Below are 19430 nucleotides of genomic sequence, written 5' to 3' on the forward strand. Positions count from 1 at the left end.
GCCGCGCGCCCGGCCAACGTGTTGGACCGGTGCGCTTTTTAAGTGCTGAAATAAACACGCGAAAGCCCCGAAATGTTTCCAGAGTGCTGTGCACTGGAGGTTTTTGTCTGGTGAAGACTTGCCTGGCGCTCCTCCGTGCAGATTGTTTGTCCTCCTCCAGTGCGGGACGAGCCAACACAAGGGAGCGCATTCGCCAACATCCAGGCACGCAATGCGATTTGGAAAGCAGCTCCTTTCCAAAGAGTTGCACACGAACGATCCTTCAGTCCCGCTCGGGGGGCACGGAACCCCCGCCACACACAGCTTCAAGTAACGAGTCAGGCGCTGGGGCTTTCGCTTACGGCCACACCACCCTGAACACGCCTGATCTCGTCTGATCTCGGAAACTAAGCAGCGTCGGGCCTGGTTAGTACTTGGATGGGAGACTGCCTGGGAATACCAGGTGCTGTAAGCTTTTGCTCTCCCGGCCAGCAGGGGTCGCCGTTGGTGCCGTAGGCTTTGGGAGGAAAACCTGCAGGATGGAAAGGTGATCTATAGCCTCATCTCTAGAGATGTTTTGTTGCTGTGGCATGTGTGTGACCCATATTCAAAAAAAAAAACCCGTCTGTAAAACGAATATCGAAGCTGCCTCTAAATCTGCAAATGAAGATGAGTCGATAAACCACTCGTTTTTCGTATAACTAGACATATATTCATTTGTTACCGATTTCATTCATTGAGCACGGATACAATAGAGGTACAACCATTCACTGTTTGACATGTCTGCACTGGTACAGAACCGAGCAATCAGAAAATGGGTGAAACTGTCTTTAGACTCAGCATACAGTAACCACTCGGCCACCTCGTCTAGGAAACTGGGCTGTCCTGACATGGGTTGGCGCACTCCAGTTGATCTTTTTCTTTTTTTTCCCTCATACTCGAGGGTCATTTTCCTGTTCCACATGCGATTTCAACATTTTCCTTGGGAGATGTCAAGCCAGCAAGCCACTGCTGTGGTTCAGTGGCCAGTGTGGAGTTCAGTGGCCCTGTTGTACACAGAAAGCACATTGAGCTCCTTGGACATGAAAAGTTCCAGATAAAAGCCATTTGTCATCCTTTCTCTTGGTGTCGATGTTGCTATTGTATGTAAAGGTGGCAACTTGCTGAGCGAGCAGGCGGAGCACACACCGAATGCAGATGTGTCTGAGTGGTGTGTCCAAGTGGCTGCAAAAGGACAGCACTCCCGGGGCGCCGTGGCTTAGTTGGTTAAAGCGCCTGTCTAGTAAACAGAAAATCCTGGGTCCGAATCCCAGCGGTGCCTTTTTTTGTTCTGTGTTCTCGAACAGAACTGGTCATTATAGACAACCGCATACGTCTAGACTTAATTAAATGCAAGTATTCATTTCCTGTCTTGAACGACTTGTTTTTCTTAAAATGGATGCAACTTGCAAAACATGAAATACAAACCTCGCTAATCAGCGCTCGCGGCTGGCAAAAAAAAAAGAAGTCAGCAATGTTTTTTTCTTTAACCTTAAGCCTGCTAATGGAGAAGAACCTAGTCGCCACATCACATACATCCGTTTCAACGATAAGAATGTAACAACTATCCTCACTCCAGAGTAAATCTCACGTTGAGGGCATATTTTTTTCCACTTTACCATGAGTCGGGCTCAGCTGCACAGAGGCGAGAGCAGAGCAATGAGGTCAGGGGGATAGGGGAGTCACACGCTGGCGGTTTGAACACGCGGAAGATCACTGAGGGATCCACAGTATGTGGACCCTCCGTGCGCCATCATTCCACACTCCAGACTCTGAATCCTGCCATCCGAGTTAAGATCTCGGCGGAACCTGAGGCGCAGTTCTTTCTTAAAACGTAATCTGGTGAGCATTTCTAGAATCGTAATTGTATAGATGCAGCCTTTAATATGTTGCTAGGTTAAAATTTATGACTTCTTGAACTTCAGTAGGCAACTGCCCTCTTGATTTCGGATTTAATTTCTTTATTACAGGGGAGCTTTTATGATGACAGAGTCAAGTTCAGGTACTTTGCTTGATGGAGGAAGCTCATTTCGGACTCTGTGATCTTCTCACCTGGAAAGGTCTGCTGTACTACTACAAGAGAGAAGTAGAGTCTGGAGGAAGGGACAATTTTATGATGCTTTGGAAGGTAATGTTTTTTTTTTCTTTGAAATCGAAATGAATCAGAATATCAGTGCAAAAGACAAACTCTTGGTTTGGTTTAAAGAGATATGGTTTTAAAACAGACAAGATGTAGAAAACAGGTGTTTCTCACTTTTGGAAAAGAATGGACCGGGGGTAATATTTTACTAGTTGCAGTGCTAAGCTCAAACTGACAGCACACGGCGTTTCGCGCTGACTCAAAAGTGATCTCGACAGACGCTGTTCTCTGCATAACGCTGAAAGAGCTAAAGAGCGTTTCTGTTGAGACGTAACAAGCTCGTTTCTTTCTACCATGATGTCACCATGACCAAATCTGTCTTTAAGCACCTTGCTCAGTCTCTGACGACACTGTCAAAAATTGCTTTCGCCGATTGTATTGCAAACCGGCGGAAGCGGGGTATTGGGAAAAGTTTTCAACTAGCAATAATCGCGCCTCGGCTAAACCTCACAGGCTACGATACTGCCACTGCGCAAAGCTGATAGTTGCCAGGCAACCGCGGGGATCCTATGGAAATCGTTATCGATAGTCTCATGGCATGTCGTTTCTGTAACGCTTCATATTTGTCCTCTTCTTCATCTAGCTTGAGGTTTTGAAGAATTTCATGGCAGACAAGGTCTCCGTCGGGAACAAAGGGCGTTGTGAGAAAACCGTTGCTTATTTTCAGCAGCAGAAATACAACCCTTTAAATACAAGATGACAGAACAATGAGGAAGGGCATGCCGGGAGGAACTCATGCACTACAGAGGAAAGGGGGCGGGCACGTACAGTTCACATTCAAGCCACAAGTACTCTTCTCGGATGTTGCACAAACAAATCCTAACGTCTTGAAAGCATTGCAGCATGTTTGTGTCCCACTTCCCGTGGCTGCAGGACGACTGACACGAACGGACAAACACAATCTGTGGCGTTTAGCGTGACATAGTCTTGCAGGCATCGTGCTGTCTCACTGCAATACTATACCGCTGGAGGAAACAGTCCATCTGGCCATGAAACTCATTTAAACGTCTAGCTACAGCAACTAACTATATCATGATTTATTCAGGATGTGTGGAATCAGCACGTCCCGGAGACAGCTTCCGAAATCGTGAGCATTCTCTGGTGGTAGGGGCGTTCAAGATGGCGCTCAGGTGGGAGGTAAAGTTTAGTGGTTGAGGAGTTTTTTTGAGTTTTTCATGACCTGAATGTTAATTTTTGCTTTTTTTGACTACAGAAAAATAAGGACTTAACACTAGTTGTTTAAACTTCAGTTATAATTGAAAGAAAAAAAACGATTTTTTTTAGGTTTAAGAATTTCGATATGAGTAACACTGGGAAAAGAAAAGAGTGCTGGGTCCTCGAAGGAGAAATCTAAGATACCTCAATCGTATATGTATAGCACTACAAGAAAATCGATGGAACTACAGGGAAAAGTGAAGCAGCTGGAGGGGACGTGGAAAGAGTGCTGGAGATGCGCTCGTACGGTAGAGCCGGAGTCCCTGCCCAGCACACCTGTGAAAACCCCGGCGGCCAAGAGAGGAAGGGGCGACCTGACGCTGGAGGAGCTCCAAACCAACATCTTTAACATGATGGGTGAGCTGAAGGAAATGATTCGATTTAATACAGTCGCAATCGAAAGTCTTAAAAAGTCCATGGACTGTGTGTTTAAAGAGGTTGAAGACTTAAAGAGTGAAGTAAAAGTTCTTAAACAAGTAAATACCGAACAAGAAAAGCATATTAAAGAACTTGAATTGAAAGTGAACGATGTAGATAGATACTGTCGACGATGGAATTTAAAATTATTTGGAGTTAAAGAGGAACGTGATAAGGACCTTGTTGCAACAGTGAAGGGTATCTGTAAATGGACCCTGCCGGACCAGGAGGACGTAATATCGGCCATTGACTTTGTTCACAGGCTCGGGAGAGCGAACATGTCTGGGCAAGTGCGCCCCAGATCGATTATAATACAGTTCACCAAGAGGACGGCGAGGGACATGCTCTGGCGAGCGGCGAGGGGGAATGAGTATTTGAATGGGAACAAACTGAGGTTTGCAGAGGAACTGTCTGCCGCGGACAGGAGCACCAGGAACCAGCTGTGGCCCCAGGTTGAAGCTGCCAGAAGAGAGGGGAGGAGACCCTACTTTGTGGGAGCGAGGGCCTTTGTGGACGGGAAGGAGATTTGCTCCCAGTGACTGCTCAGTTAATGATTATGTTTGGTTTTATTTGTTATACCAGTATATACTAGTGTTTCTTTAGTGTTAGTTTGGAATGGTGTAGTTAAGTGTTAAGGACTGTTATAGTTCTGGTTCTTTGAAAAACTCAATAGTTTAGATAGTCTTAGAGTTAGTTATTTGCTTTTGTGTATGTCTTTTTCATGAATGCCAGAGGTACTCGAAATGTTGTTAAAAGAAAAACGTTTTTTTTGTTTTGTAAAAAACTGTGCTGAGTTTTATTTTTTTACAGGAAACGCATGCATGTTGAAACTAAAGTTTATAATTGAGAAATATTAAAGCAAGGAAAATATGATACGTGTAAAATATACAATTTGATCACATAATTACTTAATTACCTCTGGTAGTTAAATGTTTTTTTTCTGCTGCGTTTTTTTTCTCTTGTACATGACTCTGATCCTCTTGTTGTATTTGTATTTGTAAATTCTACATGTTTAATAAAAATAAAAAAAAGCATTATAATCAAGTAGCCACAGAAATTGCATCACGCTTTCATGTATGCTATTGCAGACACCAACGTTGCCTAGATAGAAAACCGAAATAGCCGTGGGTTTGCTTGCTGGTCTGAAGGATCTCTCTTCGAATCTCTATCATTTGTCAATGGAAGTAAAACGCGCTGCAATCTGATACGTTCAGAATCAAACCCGCAGCTGTTGTTCGACTTTATTTCTTGACTAATTACAACTGAGTGTCGCATGAGCAGTTACGTAAACTTGTCTGGTATATTTGAACACAAATGCCGTTCTTCAATTAAAACTAACAGTACATTGTCAGGGACATTCAGTTCTATACAAACAAGAGACAGACAAGAGAATATTCCTACCTTCATGTGGACTACGTGTTGACTTACTGATCGGAATAATTGAAAAGTTCGGGTTCATAGCCGATGCAGTGCGTTCTAATTAGAACAACAGCAACGCTGAGCTCTCAGCACCGTACTGAGCCCAGGTGTTTTTCTAAAGCTGTCAGGTGCAGTTCATTTACATGAAGGAAATCTCTTACTGGGTACGATTACAATGCAGTAAGTAGCACAGGCTACTAAGGGAGTAGCCTGATGCGTTTAAAAACGACCCGAGCCAGCCAGGAGTCGAATTTACAATCTCCTAATCCGTAGTCAGACGCGTTATCCATTGCGCCACTGGCCCTGGTATGACACTGCAGGACTGTAACCCAGTGAGCTCAGCACTGCAACTAGTAAAATATTACCCGCGGTCCATTCTTTTCCAAAAGTGAGAAACACCTGTTTTCTACATGTTGTCTGTTTTAAAACCATATCTCTTTAAACCAAACCAAGAGTTTGTCTTTTGCACTGATATTCTGATTCATTTCGATTTCAAAGAAAAAAAAACATTATCTTCCAAAGCATCATAAAATTGTCCCTTCTTCCAGACTCTACTTCTCTCTTGTAGTAGTACAGCAGACCTTTCCAGGTGAGCAGATAACAGAGTCCGAAATGAGCTTCCTCCATCAAGCAAAGTACCTGAACATGACTCTGTCTTCATAAATGCGCCCCTGTAATAAAGAAATTAAATCCAAAATCAAGAGGGCAGTTGCCTACTGAAGTTCAAGAAGTCATCAATTTTAACCTAGCAACACATTAAAGGCTGCATCTATACAAGTATGATTCTAGAAATGCTCACCAGATTACGTTTTAAGAAGGAACTGCGCCTCAGGTTTCGCCGAGATCTTAACTCGGATGGCAGGATTCAGAGTCCGGAGTGTGGACTGATGGAGCACGGAGGGTCCATATACTGTGGATCCCTCAGTGATCTTCCGCGTATTCAAACCGCCAGCGTGTAACTCCCCTGTCCCCGTGACCTCATTGCTCTGCTCTCACCTCTGTGCAGCCGAGCCCGACTCATGATAAAGTGGAAAAAAATATGCCCCCAACGTGAGATTTAATTTAGATTTCACAGATGCGCAAGGAAGAATGTTGGGGGTGCACACTTCAAGGTGCCTTACAGCTGTAGGGAGTGATTTCAGACGATTCGTGGCGTGCGCTCGTTCCCATATACCGTACGCCCCGGGCTGCAGTGCTAGGATGACATACAATACCGCTTGGGCACGTAACGGCCTTACATGCAAGTGTGGGACGTGAGGGTTTTCGTTTGTTCGTTTTGTTTTGCTCTGCTTTGCTTTGTTTTGCTTTCCATCGCGTTGGTAAGAGCGTAAATAAAAAGGCGATTCCTGCGTCTACCACTAATGTAAGAGCTATTTCAAGTGCGACGTGGTGCGGCTTTTCAAATGCTTGTGGGCATTTCTCTGTTGTTGATTCTTTTTTTGTGTGTAACAAAGTGGCATTTTCATGTCCGGACGGGGAGACTTTATCATTCCGACATGAAGCCACCCTTAAGTCCTCTGAGGCGTGTCTGTCTGCAAGGCTTGTATTTTGGAAATGTTTTTTTTAAACGGAGAATGACTTTGAAATAGGCTTCCGCCGGCGCCTCGCGATCCAGGTAAGATTGTAGCAAGAACGCAGCGGCGGTGGGGCTTGCTGTAGTCGTGGCCGAGTGATTAAAGCGATGGATTGGAAATCCATTGGGGTCTCCCCGCGCAGGTTCGAATCCTGCCGACTAGGTTGTCCGCCTCCAGTCCTTGTGTTCCGGCGCAAGGAAAGAAGCGTGCCTCTTTGCTGTTCCTGGTGGTTTTAAAACGCCAAATCGCTTGTACCCGCTGCCTTGGAAATAAATTCTTCAGCATCCGCGAATGCCTTTTTGCAGCTAAATGACGGTGTAAGTGTGTTTAGCCAGCGGGACTGGCTAGAGACGTAACTAAAGAGACTTGACGAAAATCAACTTAAGGAGATTGGAAAATATAAGAGCGTCTGAAAGTATAAGTACAGTACAGGTGGACGTAAAAGTAGTTAGATAAACAGTGTTTGTATTTTTATACAATTAGTTGCAATAGAGGAAACAATTTGGGTTTATTCGAATGTCTCAGACATGCTGAAACGCTGTAGGTTTAGAATCGAGACTGGGGAGAATAACGTCTTGTGAGAAGATCTGTTTACCTAACGATTAGATCCTGTAAATCCCTTGTACCCTCCCTAAGTCTGTCCCAGTCCAGTGGATAAAAATGTACTGTTAATGGAGTGTTGGTTTCTCTGTTATGGGATACTGGAGCACTACTGTCATGCTTGTTTCACTCCTCTGTTCAACAGTGTGCTATAGAGTAATGTATATGGGGAGACGGCAGGAGGCCACAGGAGTATTGGGGCAGCAAGTTTTACTTGCCGAGTACCAGATTTTAATGGGTGGTTTTATCCCAGATCTATTGGGTTGGAATATTATGCATTACAAAGAATGACTATCCAGAACAGGGTATCACGTGGCTTCAACTGACTGTGATCACTCAGTATGTTGATAGTATTCTGGGTGCTTCCCCTGACGAGGAAACCCACAAGTCTGAGTTGCTTCAGCTTTAGAGTGTCTAATAGAAGCAGTTATGATAAGGCCCTTTTGTGTCTAGCATTGTGAAATTTTAACAGGGCTTGGGTGCAATGTTTTTACAGGGTGAGCACAACTCTTAACAGATCTGCTTAAGGGGGGAGTGCAGTACAAGGACAAGATTGCCTTGGTTCCCGCAACAAAAGCCGCCTATAATAATTTGAAACAAGCTCTCTTACAGGTGCTGAGACTGGGGTTTCCTCAGATGGATCAACCATTCCTTTGTATGTAAGTGTGGACAAAGGGTTACTGTATATGTATATAATGTATGTATTTGTTGCATGTAGGCCACAATTCTGGATGGCTATGGAGAAATAGGATTCTCTCACAACGGCAGGGACTCCAGTTAAGAATACTAGGCTTGTCTCTGAACTGATTTGTAGTTTTACAGCTGCCGACAGAAGCAGCTTGAGTAAGGTGTAAATAACACAATAAATAAAGAATTCCAGTAACTCAAGGTAACAACCATGCAGATGCAGATGCCAGATGAGCTGCACTGGGAGAGCGGGAGTCTGAGACCCCTGTGAAACCTCTATTGGGGAAAGGGGAGAATTCAGGTTGAGGCCTTTAATAGATGTTTAATAGTGGTTAGAACAAATGTGTAAAGAATGTGGGGTTGTATGATGATGTGATGTGGGCTGGCACATACCCAAGTGTATGACAAAGATGATCCCAGGGTATGGACTGCCCTGCCCCTTGGATACTGATCTAGGGGCAGACTACACTGGGAAGGTGTGCCAGGCTGTAATTGCCTCACTAGGGGTAAGTTGGAAGTCACATTGCCCCAATCACCCACAGTCTGAAAGACCAACTAAGGAAATATCAACTGAAGGGACACCGTGGGTAGATAACTCTCTATTAAAGTGTTGTAAGTTTGTTAACTGAAGCGGTGCACAGGGCTTGTGAACAGGTGCCGGACGCTTGGGGACCTCCAGCAGAGGGGAGACACGACCGGATACCTGGCGAGTGGGTGTAGGTGAAGAAGAGATACCCTGCCAGATGTTGCAATCCTGCTGGGAGGGACCATATCAACTGCCACCAATTACTGATTGTGCCATCTGAGTGACAGGATGAGATCGCTGGATCCGCGCATCGCACTTTCACTGACCCACGGCACCAGAGACTGAGTGAACAGAAAGAAGGATGTTGTTACCGTTTCTGTGTCTGATGCTTCCTAAGACCAACAGTGTGCTTGTTAGGCCTGAGGAGCATTACTGGGGATATGGTATCAATACATTCCGGGTGTTGGGATATCTATCAGGGTAATACATTTCTAATTGGACTATAAATAATGTCATATTGTCTGCTTTAAAACTGATGTTTTCAACTCTATTGTAGAGATTCTAGAATCAACTAATAGAGAATTGAAATAAAAAAGGGCATAAGAAGACATTACCAAGAACGACCACAAGATGGAGATATTGTCTAGACATTACCAACAACGACCACAAGATGGAGATATTGTCCAAAGAGGCAAGAAGGGCAAAGCCGCGAAAAGGTAAAAGCATTTTTTGAAAGAGATTGCTGTCAGAATGCACATCCGTATCCCAAACAGAATCTCTAGTAGAATATGATCATTTGTGAAACAGGCAAATGAGTGTCTGCTACAATATGATTGCTACATATCTGCATTTGTTGGTTTTTAAGGAGTAAGAGTGCAGGGGGTTTAAACCTGCGATCCAGTGTGTTGAAGTATTTCACAACACTACCCCTAGCACATCTGGAAATAAATCCTCATAAGTGCAAACACATCCTAAATACAGTGTTCCTGCACCTTTGACCTCATCCAGAATGTATCGTTTTTTGAAAGGGATTGCTGTCAGAATGCACAACTGAATCCCAAACAGAATCTCTAGTCAAATATGATCATTTGTGAAACAGGCAAATGAGTCTCTCAGGTGCCCATTGCTCATTTTCAGACACATTTATGCAATACTTTCACCATGCGTTGAGCAATAGGGATTAAAGATACCAGAGGTAAGGTTTAAAAGTGATTCTGAGGTGCAACACATCAGCGATACAGCTAGGCATCTGAAATGAGGGGTTTGAGAGCCCTTCAGGGAACACCTTACCCTAAAGGTACCAGAAGTCCACTAGTATAAGCATTAAGTCACTGTCACCCCTGTTACAATGTGATTGCTACATATCTTCATTTCTTTGGTTTTTAAGTAGTAAGAGTGCAGGGGGTCTAAATCTGCGATCCAGTGTGTTGAAGTATTTCACAACACTACCTGTAGCCCGTCTGGAAATAAATCCTCATTCTGATTATTGACCTGGGCATGTACCAATAAATCACTGAGCATATATATATCACTGTGTTGAAGCTAGAGACCTGTATGTAATAATATGATGCTAAAATGTTATTTTCACATATATTAATGTAATAAATGATTGCTTATGCTTTATAAACAAATCTAATTAAAATAAAAGCTAAAGTTTTGTATTTATCTTGTACCATAGAACATGATTTTCTTTGTATTTCAAGCCCACAAAGTGTCCAAATGACGCACTACATGATATAAAGAAGATTATCACATGCATATCAGTATTATCTTTCTTATGAAAATGCATTCCTTTCATTATCTTTTACTTTTTAAAATGAACTCAAGTTGTGTATAATGTAATAATTTAAGTAGAATAGATTCTAATAATAAAATGATCCAGTGTGTTGCTCTACTACACTACTTCACTGCTCTATGCCGTCTGGAAATAAATCCTCAGACTGCTTACTGCCCTGGGCATGTACCAATGAATTACAGGAGCACATCTATTTATCACTGCGTTGAAGCAGGAGACACATAGTCTCTGCAAACACATCCTAAATACAGTGTTCCAGCACCTTTGACCTCATCCAGAACGTATCATTTCTTGAAAGGGATTGCTGTCCGAATGCACATCTGAATCCCAAACAGAATCTCTAGTAAAATACGATCATTTGTGAAACAGGCAAATTACTGTCTCAGGGGCCCATTCCTCATTCTCAAGACACATGTATGCAGTACGTACACCATGCATTGAGCAATAGGGATTAAAGACACCACAGGTAAGGTTAGATGTCATGTTCTATGATCATTTCTTTCAGCATTAGGGACTAAATATACCAAACGTATGATGCTAAAATCCTGAAAAAAGGATGTGCTCCATCTCGGCAGTAGATTGGATTCCAAAACTGATTTGGGTCAATATACATTACCTTTGAAGATAAGGTACAGTCTACTGTAGGGAACCATCAACTTAGAAAGCATTGGCCTTCCCTGGGGGTCAGGTAGGTGCAAAAGATAAACCTTTATCCTATCTTTATCTTAAGATAAGTGGCCAAGCAGTATTTTTCCAAGTTTCACCAAGCTCATCATGTTGCCATAGTAGAAAAAGTTCTATAAAATGTTAAATAACTTTAAAAAAAGCATCTTGGTCTTTCAGTACTGTACAAGGTTAATTAAACTGTCCCTGGTAATAAAAAGTAATTAGAAGCATCCCAGAAACTTTATCTCTAGAAACATTAGCTGTTTTATATCATGTAATTTAGTGTGATGTTGTCAGAATTCAAGGACATTATCACACACAGAAATTGGTTCAGTTAAATCTAAAAAACGCAGCTAAACATGGGTTTAAATGTAAAATAGAAGTCTTACCTCTTGTCAAAAGATTTAATTCAAGAAGCGATGTAATAAATGATTGCTTATGCTTTATAAACAAATCTAATTAAAATAAAAGCTTAAGTTTTGTATTTATCTTGTACCATAGAACATGATTTTCTTTGTATTTCAAGCCCACAAAGTGTCCAAATGACGCACTACATGATATAAGGAAGATTATCACATGCATATCGGTATTATCTTTCTTTTAAAAATGCATTCCTTTCATTACCTTTTACTTTTTAAAATGAACTCAAATTGTGTATAATGTAATAATTTAAGTAGAATAGATTCAGGTAGGAAATATAGAGTCATGATGTTTATGGCTGACATCATTTCACATGGGTGAATTTTAAGCTAAGAAATAAAAACATTTACAATGAAGATACCATTGCTTAATTTTTAATGCGTTTAAAAAATAAATACCTCCTGAGAATAATTTGCCACTCCCAGATCCTTGGTAAGGTACTGTTTGAATCCAATCAGGAGAGGAGCATCCAGGGAGTGCTTTCTATAGAGTCCAGCTTGGGCCACTCTCTTCCGGCCTGCTGATACTTTTTAACTACTCAGGGCCTGTAAGGATATAAAACACCGGTTTAAACATTTTATACCTATAAGACAAATTAGAATTTTAGTAAAAAATAGATACATCTGAAAAATAAAAAGTCTTACTGCTGATAGAGTTCTTCAGAGCTCACATCTTCCCCTTCCTTATCCGCTTCTGTTTCAGTTTCTAGAGCAGCCTCTGGCATCTCTTCCTCCTGGACTGCGGCCTCTTGCTCAGGGCCGCTGGAATGCAGGTATATTCTTTTCAACATGCTTTTACATAATATGTTGTAACAATGATTTCAAAAAGAAACTACAGAAGCCTTACAGATTAAAAATATCTCACCTTGCCAATGTGTCTTCAGGCTTCCCATGTACAAAAAGGCCCAAGGACTCTAGCAGTCTTACAACCACTATCCTGTTTGCCTCACCAGACACGATCTCTATTCTGTGGTAATCCACGATGACCCCATTCTTCAGGTGATTCATCATGTCCTCCCTCGCCTGTTGAGAGGCCATCCTGATCTCTTCTGCCGTGGCGTGCTTCATACACGCCCTCTTCAAGTGAGCAGGAAGCTGATCAAGAGTATTCAGGCACATCTTGCACACCAGGGGAATCCTCGCGGGTTTCCTTTGAAAATAAATAATACCATCTGTGTATAGAAACAAGCTAAGACTGATTTCTTAAATTATCCTTAATTTTCTCTCTCATAGTTTGAGCATAATGATTTTATTGCATTTATATAAGAATTGCTCATTGCTCCAAAATAAATAATGGTTTCATAAAAAAGTGAGCACTTACTTGGTCTCAGTCACAGACTTTCCAATAGAAGCCATTGTGGAGTTCAGCAACTGCAGGTCCTAGAAATGGGGAAGGAATTTTAAAAGAGAAATTGAATTACAATACAGAAGGAATGGCTGAGGGATCACTGAAATATATATATACAAATTCCAAAGACTGAGTCCATATAGAAACAACTACCTTTCATTTTCAGTATAAGAAAAAAAAAACATTATCTTCCAAAGCATCATAAAATTGTCCCTTCTTCCCCGTGACCTCATTGCTCTGCTCTCTCCTCTGTGCAGCTGAGCCCGACTCACGGTAAAATGGAAAAAAATATGCCCTCGACGTGAAATTTACTCTGGAGCGAGCCAGTGTTGCGCATAGCTGCCTTCAAAGCAGTTGACCCAGGTTCGATTCCCGGCCAATGCAGTTGCAAATGTTTTCAAATGCTGTCATGAGCCTTGGATTGTGACTAGCAAAGCGAAGCCTTTTGAAAGAGCTAAAGCACTGCAAAACGGAATTGAAGGAGAATCTTACAGGGGATTCTGAGCAGTGTCTGCATACATGCAGTCAGATAAAGGTGCTGAAAGCTTGAGCTACTCTCAATGTCATGCTGCCCTTCCCCGGAGTAAATCTGTTACATTGAAAGAATGCTTCTGGCAGGTTCAAAAAGGGACCCTTGTTAATTGGAGAAATCAATGATTTCGAATGAATTCTGTACGCGTTAAAAGACAGCTATACACAGAAAACATGCAGGACACTGCTCATGATGTTTCCCGAGCCGAAACAGAGTGCGTTTTTCCAAGCCATTTGACAAAGCCCACCCACTGAAAACTGCAGCAGATCGTGTAAAGACGTTCAACTTTGTAACTACTGCACGCACAGGAAGCAGAATAAATTCCTCTTTTCAAACTGTCAAAGGTTTGCTTTGCGAACGCTGCAGGACATCGCACAATCTCTTTTGAACAGGGACAAACGATTTCTTATGGGGCGCAGTAAGTACAGACGTTTAAAATGCTCCACTCATGCCGACGATGCAGCATGAAGAAGCGCAACCTAACGTTTGACAGACAAAAGCCAGGCGCCGCTACGAGCAATATGAAATCATACTGACAGCACACGGCGTTTCGCGCTGACACAAAAGTAATCTCGACAGACGCTGTTCTCTGCATAAAGCTGAAAGAGCTAAAGAGCGTTTCTGTTGACACGTAACAAGCTCGTTTCTTTCTACCATGATATCACCATGACCAAATCTGTCTTTAAACACCTTGCTCAGTCTCTGACGAGACTGTCAAAAATTGCTTTCGCCGATTGTATTGCAAACCGGCGGAAGCGGGGTATTGGGAAAAGTTTTCAACTAGCAATAATCGCGCCTCGGCTAAACCTCACAGGCTACGATACTGCCACTGCGCAAAGCTGACGGTTGCCAGGCAACCGCGGGGATCCTATGGAAATCGTTATCGATCGTCTCATGGCATGTCGTTGCTATAACGCTTCATATTTGTCGTCTTCTTCTTCTTCTAGCTTGAGGTTTTGAAGAATTTCATGACAGACAAGGGCTCCGTTGGGAACAAAGGGCGTTGTGAGAAAACCGTTGCTTATTTTCAGCAGCAGAAATACAACCCTTTAAATAAAAGATGACAGAACAATGACGAAGGTCATGCCGGGAGGAACTCATGCACTATAGAGGAAAGGGGGCGGGCACGTACAGTTCACATTCAAGCCACAAGTACTCTTCTTGGATGTTGCACAAACAAATCCTAACGTCTTGAAAGCATTGCAGCATGTTTGTGTCCCACTTCCCGTGGCTGCGGGACGACTGACAAGAACGGACAAACAATCTGTGGCGTTTAGCGTGACATAGTCTTGCAGGCATCGTGCTGTCTCACTGCAATACTATACCGCTGGAGGAAACAGTCCATCTGGCCATGAAACTCATTTGAACGTCTAGCTACAGCAACTAACAATATCATGATTTATTCAGGATGTGTGGAATCAGCACGTCCCGGAGACAGCTTCCGAAATCGTGAGCATTCTCTGGTGGTAGGGGCGTTCAAGATGGCGCTCAGGTGGGAGGTAAAGTTTAGTTGTTGGGGAGTTTTTTTGAGTTTTTCATGACCTGAATGTTAATTTTTGCTTTTTTTGACTACAGAAAAATAAGGACTTAACACTAGTTGTTTAAACTTCAGTTATAATTGAAAGAAAAAAAAAACGATTTTTTTAGGGTTAACCCTTTTATGTTTAAAAAGTCCGATATGAGTAACACTGGGAAAAGAAAAGAGAGTGCTGGGTCTTCGAAGGAGAACTCTAAGATACCTCAATCGTATATGTATAGCACTACAAAAAAATCGATGGCAACTAAAGGGAAAAGTGAAGCAGCTGCAGGGGCAGCAAGAGGGCGGAGGCGCCGCGCGCCCGGCCGACGTGTTGGACCGGTGCGCTTTACGTGCTGAAATAAACACGCGACAGCCCCGAAATGTTTCCAGAGTGCTGTGCACTGAAGACTTGCCTGGTGCTCCTCCGTGCAGATTGTTTGTCCTCCTCCAGTGCGGGACGAGCCAACACAAGGGAGCGCATTCGCCAACATCCAGGCACGCAATGCGATTTGGAAAGCAGCTCCTTTCCAAAGAGTTGCACACGAACGATCCTTCAGTCCCGCTCGGGGGGCATGGAACCCCCGCCACACACAGCTTCAAGTAGCGAGTCATGCGCCAGGGCTCTCGCTTACGGCCACACCACCCTGGACACGCCCGATCTTGTCTGATCTCGGAAGCTAAGCAGGGTTGGGCCTGGTTAGTACTTGGATGGGAGACCGCCTGGGAATACCAGGTGCTGTAAGCTTTTGCTCTCCCGGCCAGCAGGGGTCGCCGTTGGTGCCGTAGGCTTTGGGAGGAAAACCTGCAGGATGGAAAGGTGATCTATAGCCTCATCTCTAGAGATGTTTTGTTGCTGTGGCATGTGTGTGACCCATATTCAAAAAAAAAAACCCGTCTGTAAAACGAATATCGAAGCTGCCTCTAAATCTGCAAATGAAGATGAGTCGATAAACCACTCGTTTTTCGTATAACTAGACATTTATTCATTTGTTACCGATTTCATTCATTGAGCCCTGGGGTTTCCTAATGGCCAAGGAGGGTCGGGACCTCGGTTTGACGCCTCCCCCGAAGGACGGCGCCTGTTTGTGCAGCAGAGTGTCGCCATCAGGAGGCTGGGGCGTAAGAGAGCCACACAGCCCGCAGGGTGAGCGCTCCCTACTGGTCCCAGTCACACCTCTTGCAGGAGCAGCAGCAACCGGAGCTTTTCCGGGGTGGAATCTCCCATCCGGGTGCCGGCCAGGCTCACACCTGCTGGGCTGCCCCGGGGGTGAGCCCAGTCGAGAGTCGCAGGGCCAGATCTAGTCACCGGGGAGAAACGATACAAGTGAAGGATTGCTCGGCTCTCGGCACTTGAAAAGACCGACAAATGTCTCGTTCCCGCCGGAGCTGAATGTACCCGCATGTGTGGTGTCGTCTTCTTCCCCCGCCCCGCTGTGTTTGCTGTATTGTCTCTGAAGCCGGCCCCCCCGAGACGAGACGGGCTGTTCCTGTGCCCCAATTAACACTTTACAGGTGCCATTCCCCGGCATTGTGGCCATTGGAGCCCCGACGCAGCTAATGCGGAGCACTTGTTGGACTGGCATCGAAAGGACGTGTGCGCACGGAGCGAGCCTTCCCTGCGGCAGAGCGCGGGAACTTTCTCCCCCCCTCCCGCTGCAGGAGTTGTGTGCACTGCAGCGGTGCCGAGAGAAAAGCACAGAAGGCAGCAGGCTCTGGAGAGCAGGTAAGAGACGGAGCCTTGTGGGCAGGCAAGCAGGCCCGTTTTTTGGAAATTGCTGAAAAGGTTTGTTCGGTGTGTGGCAGGCGCACGTCGCAATGAGGCCGAATTGCATCCCGGGACATGCTGCGAATGCGCAACGGCGACTGCAGATGTGTAGGAAACGGCGCGCTCGTTTTCTCGTTTTGCCCACACTTTTGAGTGTTAGTGTGGCGTGTGAGTGTGTGAAAGAGTGGGCCCAGCAGGAGGCGGTGGCGTGCAGGGCGAGGAGGTGGCCTAGGCTGCGCGATTTGTGCTGTGGGTGCGGGCCGCTTGCAGGGGCCTGTTTAACTCATACTTACCTGGCAGGGGAGATACCTTGATCAAGAAGGAGGTTCACCCAGGGCGAGGCTCGGCCATTGCACTCCGGCTGTGCTGACCCCTGCGAATTCCCCAAATGTGGGAATCTCGACTGCATAATTTCTGGTAGTGGGGGACTGCGTTCGCGCTCTCCCCTGATGTGCTTGGTCCAAAATCAGATACGGGAGGGTTAGGACACCACGAGCTGCGTGGCTGCGGAAGGATCCCGGTTCGACAGGAGTGGACGCCGCTGCTGGTTCTCGCTGGCTTTTAGTTAGGGGTCCGGAGAAGCATCTCAAGCTAGTTCCACTACTCCTTCCGGACGTTCATTCCCTTTTCAAAGTCAGTCGTTTTGCTGTAGTCTGCGTTCTTTAGGCTGATTATCGAGGTTAGCCTTTATTTGGTCATGGGGGGCCTCGGTACTGTATGCTGAGTCTAAAGACAGTTTCACCCGTTTTCTGATTGCTCGGTTCTGTACCAGTGCAGACATGTCAAACAGTGAATGGCTGTACCTCTATTGTATTCGTGCTCAATGAATGAAATCGGTAACAAATGAATATATGTCTAGTTATACGAAAAACGAGTGGTTTATCGACTCATCTTCATTTGCAGATTTAGAGGCAGCTTCGATATTCGTTTTACAGACGGGTTTTTTTTTTCGAATATGGGTCACACACATGCCACAGCAACAAAACATCTCTAGAGATGAGGCTATAGATCACCTTTCCATTCTGCAGGTTTTCCTCCCAAAGCCTACGGCACCAACGGCGACCCCTGCTGGCCGGGAGAGCAAAAGCTTACAGCACCTGGTATTCCCAGGCAGTCTTCCATCCAAGTACTAACCAGGCCCGACGCTGCTTAGCTTCCGAGATCAGACGAGATCAGGCGTGTTCAGGGTGGTGTGGCCGTAAGCGAAAGTCCCGGCGCCTGACTCGCTACTTGAAGCTGTGTGTGGCGGGGGTTCCGTGCCCCCCGAGCGGGACTGAAGGATCGTTCGTGTGCAACTCTTTGGAAAGGAGCTGCTTTCCAAATCGCATTGCGTGCCTGGATGTTGGCGAATGCGCTCCCTTGTGTTGGCTCGTCCCGCACTGGAGGAGGACAAACAATCTGCACGGAGGAGCACCAGGCAAGTCTTCAGTGCACAGCACTCTGGAAACATTTCGGGGCTGTCGCGTGTTTATTTCAGCACGTAAAGCACACCGGTCCAACACGTCGGCCGGGCGCGCGGCACCTCCGCCCTCTTGCTGCCCCTGCAGCTGCTTCACTTTTCCCTTTAGTTGCCATCGATTTTTTTGTAGTGCTATACATATACGATTGAGGTATCTTAGAGTTCTCCTTCGAAGACCCAGCACTCTCTTTTCTTTTCCCAGTGTTACTCATATCGGACTTTTTAAACCTAAAAAAAATCGTTTTTTTTTTCTTTCAATTATAACTGAAGTTTAAACAACTAGTGTTAAGTCCTTATTTTTCTGTAGTCAAAAAAAGCAAAAATTAACATTCAGGTCATGAAAAACTCAAAAAAACTCCCCAACCACTAAACTTTACCTCCCACCTGAGCGGCATCTTGAACGCCCCTACCACCAGAGAATGCTCACGATTTCGGAAGCTGTCTCCGGGACGTGCTGATTCCACACATCCTGAATAAATCATGATATTGTTAGTTGCTGTAGCTAGACGTTCAAATGAGTTTCATGGCCAGATGGACTGTTTCCTCCAGTGGTATAATATTGCAGTGAGACAGCACGATGCCTGCAAGACTATGTCACGCTAAACGCCACAGATTGTGTTTGTCCGTTCGTGTCAGTCGTCCCGCAGCCACGGGAAGTGGGACACAAACATGCTGCAATGCTTTCAAGACGTTAGGATTTGTTTGTGCAACATCCAAGAAGAGTACTTGTGGCTTGAATGTGAACTGTACGTTCCCGCCCCCTTTCCTCTGTAGTGCATGAGTTCCTCCCGGCATGCCCTTCCTCATTGTTCTGTCATCTTGTATTTAAAGGGTTGTATTTCTGCTGCTGAAAATAAGCAACGGTTTTTTCACAACGCCCTTTGTTCCCAACGGAGCCCTTGTCTGTCATGAAATTCTTCAAAACCTCAAGCTAGAAGAAGAAGAAGACGACAAATATGAAGCGTTATAGCAACGACATGCCATGAGACGATCGATAACGATTTCCATAGGATCCCCGCGGTTGCCTGGCAACCGTCAGCTTTGCGCAGTGGCAGTATCGTAGCCTGTGAGGTTTAGCCGAGGCGCGATTATTGCTAGTTGAAAACTTTTCCCAATACCCCGCTTCCGCCGGTTTGCAATACAATCGGCGAAAGCAATTTTTGACAGTCTCGTCAGAGACTGAGCAAGGTGTTTAAAGACAGATTTTGTCATGGTAACATCATGGTAGAAAGAAACGCTCTTTAGCTCTTTCAGCGTTATGCAGAGAACAGCGTCTGTCGAGATCACTTTTGAGTCAGCGCGAAACGCCGTGTGCTGTCAGTTTGATTTCA

At 44.7% G+C, this 19430-nt stretch overlaps 7 non-coding genes and 1 pseudogene across 7 annotated transcripts; 5 read left to right on the plus strand and 3 right to left on the minus strand.

The window, feature by feature from the left end:
- The first annotated feature begins 335 nt into the window (after positions 1-335).
- On the plus strand, positions 336-454 carry LOC148631325 (5S ribosomal RNA; annotated as a pseudogene).
- Positions 455-2496: 2042 nt separating this feature from the next.
- Positions 2497-2638, minus strand: LOC148631326 (U4 spliceosomal RNA). Its single transcript, XR_015934814.1, has one exon. It is a non-coding gene; the product is annotated as a U4 spliceosomal RNA (small nuclear RNA).
- A 4226-nt stretch (positions 2639-6864) lies between these two features.
- On the plus strand, positions 6865-6946 carry trnas-gga (transfer RNA serine (anticodon GGA)). The gene has a single exon. It is a non-coding gene; the product is annotated as a tRNA-Ser (tRNA).
- A 7109-nt stretch (positions 6947-14055) lies between these two features.
- Positions 14056-14197, minus strand: LOC148631328 (U4 spliceosomal RNA). Its single transcript, XR_015934806.1, has one exon. It is a non-coding gene; the product is annotated as a U4 spliceosomal RNA (small nuclear RNA).
- A 1304-nt stretch (positions 14198-15501) lies between these two features.
- Positions 15502-15620, plus strand: LOC148631329 (5S ribosomal RNA). Its single transcript, XR_015934779.1, has one exon. It is a non-coding gene; the product is annotated as a 5S ribosomal RNA (ribosomal RNA).
- Positions 15621-16925: 1305 nt separating this feature from the next.
- Positions 16926-17089, plus strand: LOC148631330 (U1 spliceosomal RNA). Its single transcript, XR_015934786.1, has one exon. It is a non-coding gene; the product is annotated as a U1 spliceosomal RNA (small nuclear RNA).
- Positions 17090-17725: 636 nt separating this feature from the next.
- Positions 17726-17844, minus strand: LOC148631331 (5S ribosomal RNA). The gene has a single exon (XR_015934791.1). It is a non-coding gene; the product is annotated as a 5S ribosomal RNA (ribosomal RNA).
- A 1292-nt stretch (positions 17845-19136) lies between these two features.
- Positions 19137-19278, plus strand: LOC148631332 (U4 spliceosomal RNA). The gene has a single exon (XR_015934807.1). It is a non-coding gene; the product is annotated as a U4 spliceosomal RNA (small nuclear RNA).
- The last annotated feature ends 152 nt before the right edge of the window (positions 19279-19430 follow it).

The sequence above is a fragment of the Lepisosteus platostomus genome, unplaced genomic scaffold, assembly GCF_059453375.1.
Source record: "Lepisosteus platostomus isolate fLepPlt1 unplaced genomic scaffold, fLepPlt1.hap1 Scaffold_78_H1, whole genome shotgun sequence".
NCBI lineage: Eukaryota > Metazoa > Chordata > Actinopteri > Semionotiformes > Lepisosteidae > Lepisosteus > Lepisosteus platostomus.